Genomic DNA, 13,942 nt, shown 5'->3' with positions numbered 1-13,942 from the left:
CTATTAAGAAACAGTTGATGAGACTGGGGTACCCAGAAGGCAGCAGGCTGGAGCGGGACAACCTGCACACACAGTGAGGGACAGGTTGAAAGACCATGAGAAACTCTTGCTTCATGCACTACTGGACCCACAGCAGTTAACTGCATATAGGCAGAGCTTCCCCAACATGGCTCTCTGCAGTCTGAAGGAAAGTTATGGGTGCCACTTTGACATATCCTGTCTGAAGACTGAGCTATGTGTAATGTACGCTGTCTGACTTCGAAGGATGGAGCCCTCCTGATCTCCACCACGTTCTCCAGCAAAAGGGACTGACCGAAAGTGTGCCCCAACTCCACCTTCTCACTTGCCTGGTCTTAACCATCCCCGTGTTCACAGCTTCCATGGAGAGAACATTCTCAGCACTGAAAATGATAAAAATGTACACAAGAAACAGCACTGGACAGGTTTGTCTGTCAGCCTTGGCTTTAATCTCAGTTGAAAAGGAACTTCTTATGGCGTTGAAGTAAAAGGACAAACTGTACGAACCCAGCAATTGCACACTTTGTTAAAAAGGATCGCAGGATAGACTTTGTTTTCAAGTGATTTTCATTTGGTGAGCAAGCAGCTTTTTTCAATAATTGGCTGGTTTTCTCTATTTTTATTCTATCTCAAAATTATGCAACTTTTGCTAACGTCTGCTGTTCTAATGACTTATCTGTAAATTATTTCTAGTGTGTTTGTTAACGATTGACCAGAAGGGTATACTAGAAACTGGATTATAAGGTTTTCCGGAATCACCTTTGTGTGTTGTGAAACCAGTTAGGGCAAAGAAACCTTTAATATGCTGAACTTCCATGTGACAGCACTGTGGTTATTCTTTTTATTGCCATGTTTGATTTTTTTATTGCCACATGTGGTCCTACTGAAGGCCCGGGGTCCAGGGCCACAGTTCGCCACTGAGAGGAACTCAACGGATCGAATGGAGTTTGATAACTCGTGTCACCAATGGGGAACTACCGAAGAGAAGAGTCTGGCTAGAGAATTTAGGGCCCCGTTGTGGTGGAAGTGCCAGGCGCCTTTCGTTGGCAGAGCATAGTGAGCGGGACTGAGCGTAGACCTGAATGAGGGCGCTCAGGTAGGTGGGAGTCGTTTTAGTTGCTGTTTTTAAGAGAGCATCAAGGTTTTGAATTTGATGCGGACAGCAACTGGGAGCCAGTGGAGGGATATGAACAGCGGTGTGACATGTGCTGTTTTGGGTTGGTTGAAGACCAGACGTGCTGCCGCATTCTGGATCATTTACAGAGGTTTGAAAGTGCATGCAGAGAAACCTGCCAGTAAGGAGTTGCAGTAGCCAATGCATGATATAACAGCCTGTACCAGGAGTTGTGCTGCATGCTCAGACAGGTAGGGTCTAATTTTCCTGATGTTGTACAGGGCAAATCGGCTCGACCGAGCATTTGAGGCCACATGAACCTTAAAGGTTAGTTGGTCATCAATCATGACACCCAGGTTTTGGGCAGACTTTGTGGGCGTGAGTTGGCTTGATCCAAGCTGGATATTGATCTGTTGTTGGATCTGTTGTTGTATGGATGGACTGGCTTGGATGACAAGGAGCTCAGCCTTAGATAGGTTAAGCTGAAGGTGGCATTCTTTCATCCTTGCAGAATATTAACCGTGTTCTGTAATGAAGATATTAGAGGTCCCTACCGGGAGTTGTTTCATGTAAGTCTCAGTAGCACACAGATGGGCTTTCTATCAGATTGGATTGGAAACCTCAGCTTTGTAGCATGCTGAAAAATACGAGCGGAAAATACCTTGCTATTGACGGTATTTGTACAAGGTTATTGAATGGAAATTATTACAATATGTGCAGGTCTGTCTGCAGTCTGGATCTTCAAATTCCACCATTAACTTTCTCAAACCCAAAGTAAGATAATTTTCAGACTTCAGCTGGAAGATTTTCTGCCAGGAGGTACATAAAGTGAGGATATTGCATTAGGAAATAGTAGGAAAAATGCATGTTTTGCATCTTTCTCCACTCCATTTCAAAAGTAGTCTAAAAATGTATTGGTCCAGCTGGTTATTTTCCCTTTAATCTCTGCATTACTTTCCAATTACATCCTTTTGTTTTTGGGTTGTATTCTCTCTTACCTTCAGAAACTGAGGTAAACAATTGCCAAAAAATGCAGCAAATGACGCTAATTTTCCATATCACTCAAATTTTTCACATCTGCTTTGCTTGATGTTCTTGTCTTTACTATACCAATGTATTTATGATGACCATGAAGTACTTTCTGATTAGCGTTTTTAAAAAGTGCAGTGTAAATAAGTTTTTGTTAATGTTCTTGTCATTCTTGTCATTGGGTTAATAAGCATCAAAGTAGTTGTCTATACCTCCACTGAAAGATGGAAACATATCTACCAATTCTCTCAGACCAGTCAGTGTCTGCTCGCATCATTGGGAGATGAGGTTGGACTACATGTTTGGATGATCCACCTTCGATCTAAGAGGAGGGTGATAGAAAAATATATCTTTTGGTAGGTACCCAGCAAACATGCCTATTTGGGGCCCATGTGCGGCCACTGCGGGCAGGAACAGAGGGCCCACTGTGGGCCCCATTACTGGCATGAAATGCTGGGCATGTGTGGACCCCACACTAAAGGCCCCAGGTGGGGCCCCAGTGGACAGCCCACACTAAGCAGAGTGGGCCCATTGTGGGCCCGCAGCATGCCCATAGTATGCCCATACTTTGGGCTGGGAGCAGTGGTCCCACACGGGCCCATAGTGCCCCATGTGTACCTGGTATGCTAGTGACATTTTATTGACAGCTAGCTCAAACAAAAAAAAAATGAAGAAAATATAAATTATACGAAGAAAGAATTTATTGAAAATTGGAAACAATTGGAATTGAAAAACAAAACTATATACCAAATTAAATGCTTTTATAAAACAGAAGAACAAACATAGAACCACATTTGAACACAATAAGAACTACTACTACTACTACTTTCGGCTGCTCCCGTTAGGGGTCGCCACAGCGGATCATCCGTTTCCATTTCTTCCTGTCTTCTGCGTCTTCCTCTGTCACACCAGCCACCTGCATGTCTTCCCTCACCACATCCATAAACCTCCTCTTTGGCCTTCCTCTTCTCCTCTTCCCTGGCAGCTCCATATTCAGCATTCTTCTCCCAATATACTCAGCATCTCTCCTCCACACATGTCCAAGCCATCTCAATCTTGCCTCTCTTGCTTTGTCTCCAAACCGTCCAACCTGAGCGGTCCCTCTAATATAATCGTTCCTAATCCTGTCCTTCTTCGTTACTCCCAGTGAAAATCTTAGCATCTTCAACTCTGCCACCTCCAGCTCCGCCTCCTGTCTTTTCGTCAGTGCCACTGTCTCCAAACCATATAACATAGCTGGTCTCACAACCATCTTGTAAACTTTCCCTTTAACTCTTGCTGATACCCTTCTGTCGCAAATCACTCCTGACACACTTCTCCACCCACTCCAACCTGCCTGCACTCTCTTTTTCACCTCTCTACTGCACTCCCCGTTACTTTGGACAGTTGACCCCAAGTATTTAAACTCAAATGCCTTTGTCACCTCCACTCCTTGCATCCTGACCATTCCACTGTCCTCTCTCTCATTCACGCATAGGTATTCCGTCTTGCTCCTACTGACTTTCATTCCTCTTCTCTCCAGTGCATACCTCCACCTCTCCAGGCTCTCCTCAACCTGCACCCTACTCTCGCTACAGATCACTATGTCATCCGCGAACATCATCGTCCATGGAGACTTCTGCCTGATCTTGTCCGTCAACCTGTCCATCACCATTGCAAACAAGAAAGGGCTAAGAGCCAATCCTTGATGTAATCCCACCTCCACCTTGAACCCATCTGTCATTCCAACCACACACCTCACCATCGTCACACTTCCCTCATACGTATCCTGCACCACTCCTACATACTTCTCTGCAACTCCTGACTTCCTCATACAATACCACACCTCCTCTCTCGGCACTCTGTCATAAGCTTTCTCTAAATCTACAAAGACACAATGCAACTCTTTCTGGCCTTCTCTATACTTCTCAATCAACATTCTCAAAGCAAACATCGCATCTGTGGGGCTCTTTCGTGGCATGAAACCATACTGCTGCTCGCTGATCGTCACCTCTCCTCTTAACCTAGCTTCTATTACTCTTTCCCAAATCTTCATGCTGTGGCTGATCAACTTTATACCTCTGTAGTTGTTACAGTTCTGCACATCGCCCTTGTTCTTGAAAATCGGTACCAGTATGCTTCTTCTCCACTTCTCAGGCATCCTCTCACTTTCCAGGATTGTGTTAAACAATCTAGTTAAAAACTCCACTGCCATCTCTCCTAAACATCTCCATGCCTCCACAGGTATGTCATCAGGACCAACTGCCTTTCCATTCTTCATCCTCTTCATAGCTGCCCTCACTTCCTCCTTGCTAATCCGCTGAACTTCCTGATTCACTATCCCTACATCATCCAACCTTCTCTCTCTCTCATTTTCTTCATTCATCAGCCCCTCAAAGTATTCCTTCCACCTTCTTAGCACTCTCTCCTCGCTTGTCAGCACATTTCCATCTCTATCCTTGATCGCCCTAACTTGCTGCACATCCTTTGCAGCTTGGTCCCTCTGTCTAGCCAATCGGTACAAGTCCTTTTCTCCTTCCTTAGTGTCTAATCTGTCATACAACTCACCATACGCCTCTTCCTTTGCCTTTGCCACCTCTCTCTTTGCTTTACGCTGCATCTCCTTGTACTCCTGTCTACTTTCTTCATCTCTCTGACTATCCCACTTCTTCTTTGCCAACCTTTTCCTCTGTATAATTTGCTGTACTTCCTTATTCCACCACCAAGTCTCCTTGTCTTCCTTCCTCTGTCCTGATGACACACCAAGTACCTTCCTAGCTGTCTCCCTCACTATTTCTGCAGTGGTTTTCCAGCCATCTGGCAACTCTTCACTACCACCCAGTGCCTGTCTTAACTCCTGCCTGAACTCCACACAACAGTCTTCCTTCTTCAACTTCCACCATTTGATCTTCGGCTGTGTCTTCACTCGCTTCCTCTTCTTGGTCTCCAAAGTCATCCTACAGACCACCATCCGATGCTGCCTAGCTACGCTCTCCCCTGTCACCACCTTGCAGTCTCCAATCCCTTTTAGATGGCGCCTTCTACATAAGATATAGTCCACCTGTGTGCACTTTCCTCCACTCTTTGAACACAATAAGAACATTAAATCTAAAAAAAAAAAAAAAACATTAAATCTATTCAATTTTTGCTCCTTCTGCTCCTTCCTCCGTCTCCATCCCTGGCATTTCTGAGCCACATTTTGATGGCAGCTTCCACCTCGGATGCTGTGGCCCGGCTGCTTTTTGTCACAGCATCTGAAGAAAACAACAATTGAAATGTAAGTGGACAGTATGAGTTAGCCACAGGTGGAGCATTTATTCTAGCCTGGGATTCCATTCACCTGTTGGGGTAGAGGCAAATCTCAAACAGAGATGTCTCGAAACCTGGGCAAGTAAAGCCAAAATTATGTGTATGTGACCGTGTTTTTTTATTTAGGTAAACTGACACTTTGATTGTTTCGTGGACTCAAGTGGGGCAAAATTCAAATTAAACTACCCAAATCCAACTTCTTGGAGTATTTAAAGCAATGAGGATTGGCACCACCTCGTGACCAAGCCCAAACTGAACCAGGGCTATAGGCTATATTTACTTGTGATGGAGTGTGTCAAGTTTATTACTGCACACATGCACAACATATCAGATGTATTGCAAACTATATGAGACTACAATAAGTTGCTGTGTGTGTATGTTCACTAAATTTCTGATGGTTCAAAATTATTAAAATTGTAAAGTTATGAGTAATAATTAATCTGTAATTAAGTTGGTTAAAAAAACAGCATGAGCTGCTCTCTGGGAACATTTAAGGGACAAAAAATTAACAAAAAAAACTAGTGTTCTTTCTCTTAACTATAATATGAAACGAGTCCGCGGTGGTGTAGCGGTCTAAGCATCGGCTCTGTGTCGATGCAGTTGCCCACTGGGGACTGGGGTTCGCGCCCCGGTCTCGTCAGATCCGACTATGGCCGGACTCGACGAAGCAGCGATCATTGGCAACGCTGTCTTCGGGAGGGGGGCGGAGTCGGCTTGTGTTCGTCACGTGAATGCGTCTCTGTGTGTGTCGGAAAAACAGTGGTTCGGCTTGGAGTTGCCTTGTCACGAAAGTGGCGAGGCGGTCTCCTTCGAGACTGCCGGCCGGAGAGATGCAGTTGGCGAACGCATACAGTGCGAGGGTGGGTGTTTGAATTAAAATAGGGATCGATTGGCCACTAAATTGGGAGAAAAAGGGAAAAATCAGAAATAAATTTATAAAAAAAAAAAAAAACTATAATATGAAACAGCTGCGACAAACCAGAAAGTTGAGATGGTACTTGTTTTGTTGGATGGGCAGTTTTAATTAAGTATGAAGTATGGGATGGACCGGTTATACCTTGGATAACTTGTTTACATTTTACTGTCATTTTTGCAGAGGTCTGACTATATGCAGCATTGGGCATGGGTGGTAAATAAAAAGTTTGAGTACTGCTTACCCTAAAGCAGTTGTAATCTTAAAACGTTTTATCTGTACTGTCAACAGGGGGTTGACCTCAAAGGGCAAAACTGTTGTGGGCCCCGCATGGGCTGACCCACAGGGGGCCCATGTGGGCAAGACCACAGTGGGTTGCCCACAGAAAACCCTCATGGGGGGCCTCAAAGGGCAAAACTGCTGTGGGCCCCGCATGGGCTGACCCACATGGGGTCCATGTGGGATTAGTGCGGGTTTGCTCCTGCCCATATTGCCCCACAGTAAACCCACAGCTACCCACAGTGGGCCCGCACGGGCATGTTTGCTGTGTATCTGCGGTTTTACCAGTGACATTTCACTATTAATTTGTAAGACCCCTCATTACTGGGGAATGTGACACTGCCAGTCAGGTGTTACTGAGGTCTGCTGATGGTGTATTCAGTCACTTTGAGAAGAACACAAATAGTGACCACAAAGAGTAGACCTTTACTTTTTTTTTTCCTTTCTTTTTTTTTGTGTGTGGATTTTTCCACCTTTTTCCCCAGTTGTATCCGGCCAATTACCCAACTCTTCCGAGCCGTCCTGGTTGCTGCTTCACCCCCTCTACCAATCAGGGGAGGGCTGCAGTCTACCACATGTCTCCTCTGATCCATGTGGAGTCGCCAGCCGCTTCTTTTCACCTGACAGTGAGGAGTTTCACAAGGGGGACCTAGCGCATGGGCGGATCACGCTATTCCCCCTACTTCCCTCTCCCCTCCAAACAGGTGCCCCGACCAACCACGGGAGCTGCTAGTGCGGCGACCAGGACACATACCCACATCTGGCTTCCCACCCACAGGCACAGCCAATTGTGTCTGAAGGGCGCCCCGACCAAGCCGGAGGTAACATGAGGATTAGAACTGGCGATCCCCATGTTGCTAGGCAATAGAATAGACCGCCAGGCCACCCAGATGCCCTAGGCTTTCTTTTTTAGCATAAAAAAGTGATTGAGAAAATTATGGGTCTTTGTTGTAACCAGGTTTGGCCACAGAGCATCTGGTCCAGTGGACACTCTGTCCATTTCTTAAAGTGTCTTCAACATCTTTAAGCACTTTATTTTATCAAGGAAAGGTTTTCAGATCTAAAATACTAAGACTTGGTGCGAAAGAGTGAAGTCTGGTGTATTTGGGAATATATGTAACTTGCCAGGCTTTTGTGTGTTTATGTCTCCTTGCCTGTGTTTTCATTTGAGTGGGAAGGGTAGCAGGAGTTGCATATTGGTCTGTATTGGACGTAAAACCTATATTAATGAGCAGAAAGAGAGAGAAACATAAACAGAAACAAGGAGAGACATGGATATAGTAACAAAAGTGGTAATAGACAACAAGACAGACAGACAGATAGATAGACGGATAGATTTAGGATGGTTTCTGAGCTCTGGTTGTTATTTGAAGATGTTTGCATCATTGTAGTTGCTAGTTCCTCTTATAGTCGTAATAGTTCCTCAACCTCCCTCCGTCTGGGCCCTCTACTCTGTAATTTGGGTTTTGGGAGGGTTATCCTTGAGGATTGAACAAAAAAACCATCCTCGCTACATGTAAACAGCTCCAGCCTGTCTTTGACCACAGCAAGAGAAAATCGCTCAGAAATATGCTGCGGATATTGCATAGCTTGCAATAAAACCAAATGTTGAGCACTTCAAGATAGCGCCGCCGTCCATGGAAAATTACAGTCTTTCTCAGTGGTTTGTACTTTCAACATAATAAGAAATATAAAAACAAAATAAAGGAACCTAGTATTTTGGGACTCTGGTTTTAGTGTACTGGGAGGAGTGTGTCTGGATGGTAGTTCAAATCTCTGATGCGGTTAAGTAACTGTGTAGAGGAAGTGGGAGAGTATTGCTTGCCTCTCGCCGATCAACTATTGCATTGGTGCGCTTAGGCAATGCATTAATCCTAGCTTCCCACATAGAGCTGCTCATTAGCACACATTATAACACCATGGCTCCGTTTACACCTGACTTTAAAACTGCATTTCCTATCAGGATGATGTCTACATATGATTGAGATGCATTACATTCACATCTGGCAATGTCTCCACTGTCCATACTGAGATACGTCTGGGCTCTCCTGCACATAATGCAGATAACCATCAGTTACTTCCTCACCAAATTTCTTTCTTTTTTTCTCCTTTTTTTTAACTGCATTCGCTAAGTCTACCATACTGTAGCCATGGAGTCAACATTGTGGGGGGACCAAATTTGTCAGGGGGGGACACACACACAGCGCAAAAACTCCATCCATCCATCCATCCATTATCTGAACCACTTATCCTGCTCTCAGGGTCGTGGGGATGCTAGAGCCTATTCCAGCAGTCATTGGGCAGCAGGCGGGGAGACACCCTGGACAGGCCGCCAGGCCATCACAGGACAAAAACTCCAAAAAATTCCAAATTTGAAAACTCATTTCCTGCCATTCTAATAATTTGAAAATTCACTAACACACGGGATGAACTATTGTATTACATTGCTCTGTTTTTTTTTCTTTTAGATTTTCTTATTTTATTGTATGTTAGACTGTTGTGACGTCATTATTCTTTCTTAACCATCAATAAAGTAAAATATTATTTGAGCCGTGCCGAGTCAAACCATGCTGCGTTGATTTGCATCACCATTACCAGTTTAAACATGCTGAGTTGTGCAGAGTCGCGCCTGAGATGGACCATCTCCAGGCATGGACAGATTAATGCATGGGCCGACGGGGCCCGGGCCCAAGGGCCCCGCCCTTCTGGGGGCCCCCAAGATTAGCGAAATTACGTCCTCTGAAATCCGCCCAATGATTACCCCTTCTATAAATAATCATTACCTTCCCAAACGTTTTTATCGCACTGAAACTGTTGCTGACTTTACCCGTCACGAATTGTGAAGGTGAACGTTCCTTTTCGCGATTAGCGCATATAAAAAACGAACTAAGATCAAAAGTGGGCCAAAAGAGGCTGAAAGCATTGTCAGTTATGGCTATCGAATCAGACCTATTGAGATCCATGGATTTTAATGATGTCGTCGAGGACTTTTCCAGGAGAAAGTCAGGGAGGAAGACTGCCTGAGACAAGGAGATAATGCTTAAAGCCTTGTAAGACCACGGGGGTTTCTTACTTAATGCTGTGTCTGCTGATTTGGCGTTTGGAGATGTAACTTAAAGGCCGGCTCAGGCAGGCTAGGTAACCATCTTCGCCGTGAGATGATAATTGGGTTGTCTATCGGTCCTATATCGTGTTATCTTGTGCGCTCGTGTTTGCCGCAGTTATGGGCACTATTTGTTGCTGTTGTATCACGAAAAATCACTGTCACATCCTGATTGGCTTGCTGATAACTTTTTTATTTACTTTATTATTCACGCGTTTTCCAATATTGATACCAAAGCGTGTATTCCGATTCTTTTCGGTGCTTGTATAAATTGTTGGCACGTGTGAGGTGTGTAAAATGCTTTTTATAATCTTGTAACCTTACTGGTTATGCTAAGCTAATTAATTCCTACTCAATATGGGCGCAGCCATATTTAATGTTTATGTCAGTAGCCTATACTGTAGTTTGTTACACGGCTTTGTTGAATACTCGATTCTGATTGGTCAATTACGACATTCAGCGGAGTGTTATTTCTTGATAGACACCGCTGCTAGGTATAACAGACCGTTGCTATGTGTAGAACGTAGAAATCTAACGTAATCTGGATGAATGGAAGCAATAGCCTACAATAATTTTTAAATCAATAAAAACATTTTTTGTTATAGTTTGTGGCAAATTATTGATTTATTTAGTAAGTAGCTGTGTAACAAGCAGGATAATGTACAGCAAGCTGGTTATTATTACGAAATAAACCCTGTCGGGGTTTATTTTGTAATAATAATCGGCTCACTGTACATTATCCCTTGCATATTCAATGCATTCTGGGAGGTAACGTTAACATGACGTTTGCGCGCCTTAGCAGTTAGTGCTGGTGACGGGTGAAATAATAATAACAACAACAATAATAATAATAATAATTAATAATAATGTAACGTTTTGTAGGTCCTTTAATAATATCACATGCGTTGCGTTGTTTCCGGTGATTACTGTAAATCACATGACTAATCAAAACTGCTTGGTGAAATTGCATTCAGACTCTCTAGTGTTGTTATAGGGGGTCCTCGTGAATTATTGTGCCCCGGGCCCCAGATTGGTTTAATCCGTCCCTGTCTCCAGGGTCAGGTCAAAGCGCGCCACACTTGCCTCCAAGCGGGCTGTGGTGATGTCAGGAGGGCTTTATCCATTCAAAGACTCTTCTAGATAAATTTCGTCATCCCATCTCCATTTTTCAAGCAATAAGTGGTAGATGCCAAGCAAAAATCATAAGAACCACAGGTGCCAATTTACATGTTTTTGTCCGTGGGTACCTAAATTAAGTGAAACTACCAAGGGGATGGTTGTCACAAAATCACTTTTATTGTGCTTGCTTTAGTAATTACCATGATGTAAGCTTACTAAGCTGCTGTCTGTCGAATGTAGACACAAACCGCAAGGAATTGTGACATTGCTCTGCTACACATAATACCAGGCTACACACTATACCAGCACACAGTCTTGAGGGGGTAGTATTTACATACACATTGGCCACAACATAATCATCAGCGGTCACTCGGGGTCGAGTATGACCGTCCTCCCTCTGGATCCCTCTGGGTCCTCATGTGGGTGTAGAGGCCGATCCTGGAGCTGCGTAATGGGGGGATGCCTGCATGTGAAAGCTTTTTATGTGGAGTCGCTGATGCACCTGCAGGCACCACATGGTCCTTGGCAGGGGGTGGCCAGAGTCCAGTGGCATGGAGAACCAAGAAGATTGGGGACCACTCTATGTTGCAGCCTTCGTCTGCCTTCACTGCCATTGTGACCTGGCGACATCTTCCCACCAGTTCCACTGCTGAGGTCTTTATTGGATCGTGCTTTGTCTGGAACCTCCTCCTTGATGTGTCCGCCTTGGGAGACCCTACCATGAGCCAAACTCCAGACGGCATAGCTCTTGGGGTCATTGATACACACAAGCTTCTCCACCATGGCAAGGTGGCGATCCAGAAGAAGAGCCACAGCATAATACTACATTGCTCGCATGTATAATACAACTGCCTAACTAAGCAAAAGAAAAAAAAACCCTACATAAATACCATACCTTGGTATTCATCATGTAGTATTTACATACACATTGGTCACATTCACAGCTTAACACTACGTCATGTGTGTAATAATGAATAGATGCATTTTTTTAAGTTATCATTCTTATTTATTTAATAGTTGATTTTTTGATTGGCCTTCCCCGTGGGTGCTCAAGTATCAGACCACCCACGGGATCACCGCTGATGGTAACAATAGCCTGAAATCCATGATAATAAGAATCAGAATTATCTTTATTTGGCCATGTATATTTGCACATACATGGAATTTGACTCCAGTTTAGTGGCTCTCAATTTACATACATAGAACAGCACAACAATCTTCAGGAAAATGTACAAGGAATGACATATATGCGTGAAACAGGATGGCTATAGTGCAATGGTACAGATTGCAAAGATGCTGGAAATATACTATGTTGTTTTTTTTTTTTAATTTTCCCCCTTTTTCTCCCCAATGTATCTGGCCAACCCCGCTCTTCTTTTTTTTTTTCTGAGTCGTCCCAGTCACTGCTCCGTCCCCTCTCTGCCGATCCGAGGGGCAACCCAACCGACCAGAGGAGGCGCTAGTGCAGCAACCAGGACAAATACCCACATCCGACTTCCCACCCGTGGACACGGCCAGTTGTGTCTGTAGGGGTGCCCGACCAAGCCGGAGGTAACAAGGGGATTCGACCTTGGCGATCCCAGCTGGAAATATATGTTAGCAGGTTATTTATGAACATGAGGTTGGTGGATATGACAGAATAAACATGTGTGCTTACAATATACATTTTATACAGCATGCTTAGATTTATTATGACAATGTTAAGCATTCATCAGAGTGACAGCCTGCTGAAAGACACTGTTCTTGTTATCTGGTTGTTTTGGCCTACAGTGGTCTGTAGCGCCTACCAGAGGGGATGAGTTTGAACAGGTTGTGAACAGGGTGTGATGGGTCCGCAGTGATGTTCCCTGCCCGTTTCCTGACTCTGGAGATGTAGAAGTCCTGAATGGGGGGCAGGTTGGCACCTATGATTTTCTCTGCAGTCCTGACTGTCCACTATAGTTTGTTCCTCTCCTGTTTGGTGGCTGATCCAAACCAGGCTGTGATGGATGTGCAGAGGACAGACTGGATTATTTCAGAGTAGAACTAAATCAGTGTTCCTGACGCAGGTTGAACTTCCTGAGCTGATGGAGAAAGTACATCCTCTCCTGGGCCTTTTTGATGGTTGTGTCTGTGTTGGCCCGCCTTAGGTCCTGGGAGATTGTGGATCCCCAGAACCTGACGGCTTCTACAGCAGACGCAGTGCTGATGAGTATAGTGAGGGGGCAGTGTTGGCAGGCTCCTCCTGAGGTCCACTGTCATCGCCACAGTTTTGAGCGTGTTCAGCTCCAGGTTGTTACGACCGCACCAGAGGGCCAGCTGTTCAACTGTATGCAGACACATCATCATCCCGGATGAGGCCGATGATCGTAGTGTCGTCTGAAAACTTTGGGAGTTTACACGTGTATGGAAAAGTGGCTTTGGTGGCTGGGGAGAAGGAGATTCAGGGTAAGGGTTCTGTCTCAGGTGATGGTTTGCCCGAGCTGACTATGGTTGAGAGAATGGAGACAAACGGTGCTAGATGGATTGATTACGTACAGTGCATCCGGAAAGTATTCACACCCCTTCACTTTCCCCACATTTTGTTATGTTACAGCCTTATTACAAAATGGATTAAATTCCTTTTTGCATTATTTCAGTTTTTTATTTTTAATAAATTTGCAAAAATTTCTACAAAACCTTTTTCACTTTGTCATTATGGGGTATTGTGTGTAGATTAATGAGAAAAAAAAGGGATTTAATCCATTTTGGAATAAGGCTGTAACATAACAAAATGTGGGGAAAGTGAAGGGGTGTGAATACTTTCCGGATGCACTGTATAAGTAGGCTTGCAAGATGATTAAAGGAGTAATTGAGGTGTGGTCCTGTTGTTGAACCTTAGTTAACAAGTTAACTTCATTTATATCAAGAAACACTGACTGATCTCTTGTACTACTGTATACTTCTATCATCTGACTGGCACTCATTTTCTCACAGCTCTCAACTTACATTTCTTCTATAGTGAATCGGCCAGTGGTTTGGGCTACTTTTCTAACAGACCAGACCTAGGTTACATCACATGACAACATCGGAACATGCCCACAGCCTCAACAGTTGGTCA

The sequence above is a fragment of the Lampris incognitus genome, chromosome 3 (assembly GCF_029633865.1).
Source record: "Lampris incognitus isolate fLamInc1 chromosome 3, fLamInc1.hap2, whole genome shotgun sequence".
NCBI lineage: Eukaryota > Metazoa > Chordata > Actinopteri > Lampriformes > Lampridae > Lampris > Lampris incognitus.
Note: the sequence above shows the minus strand (reverse complement) of the source record.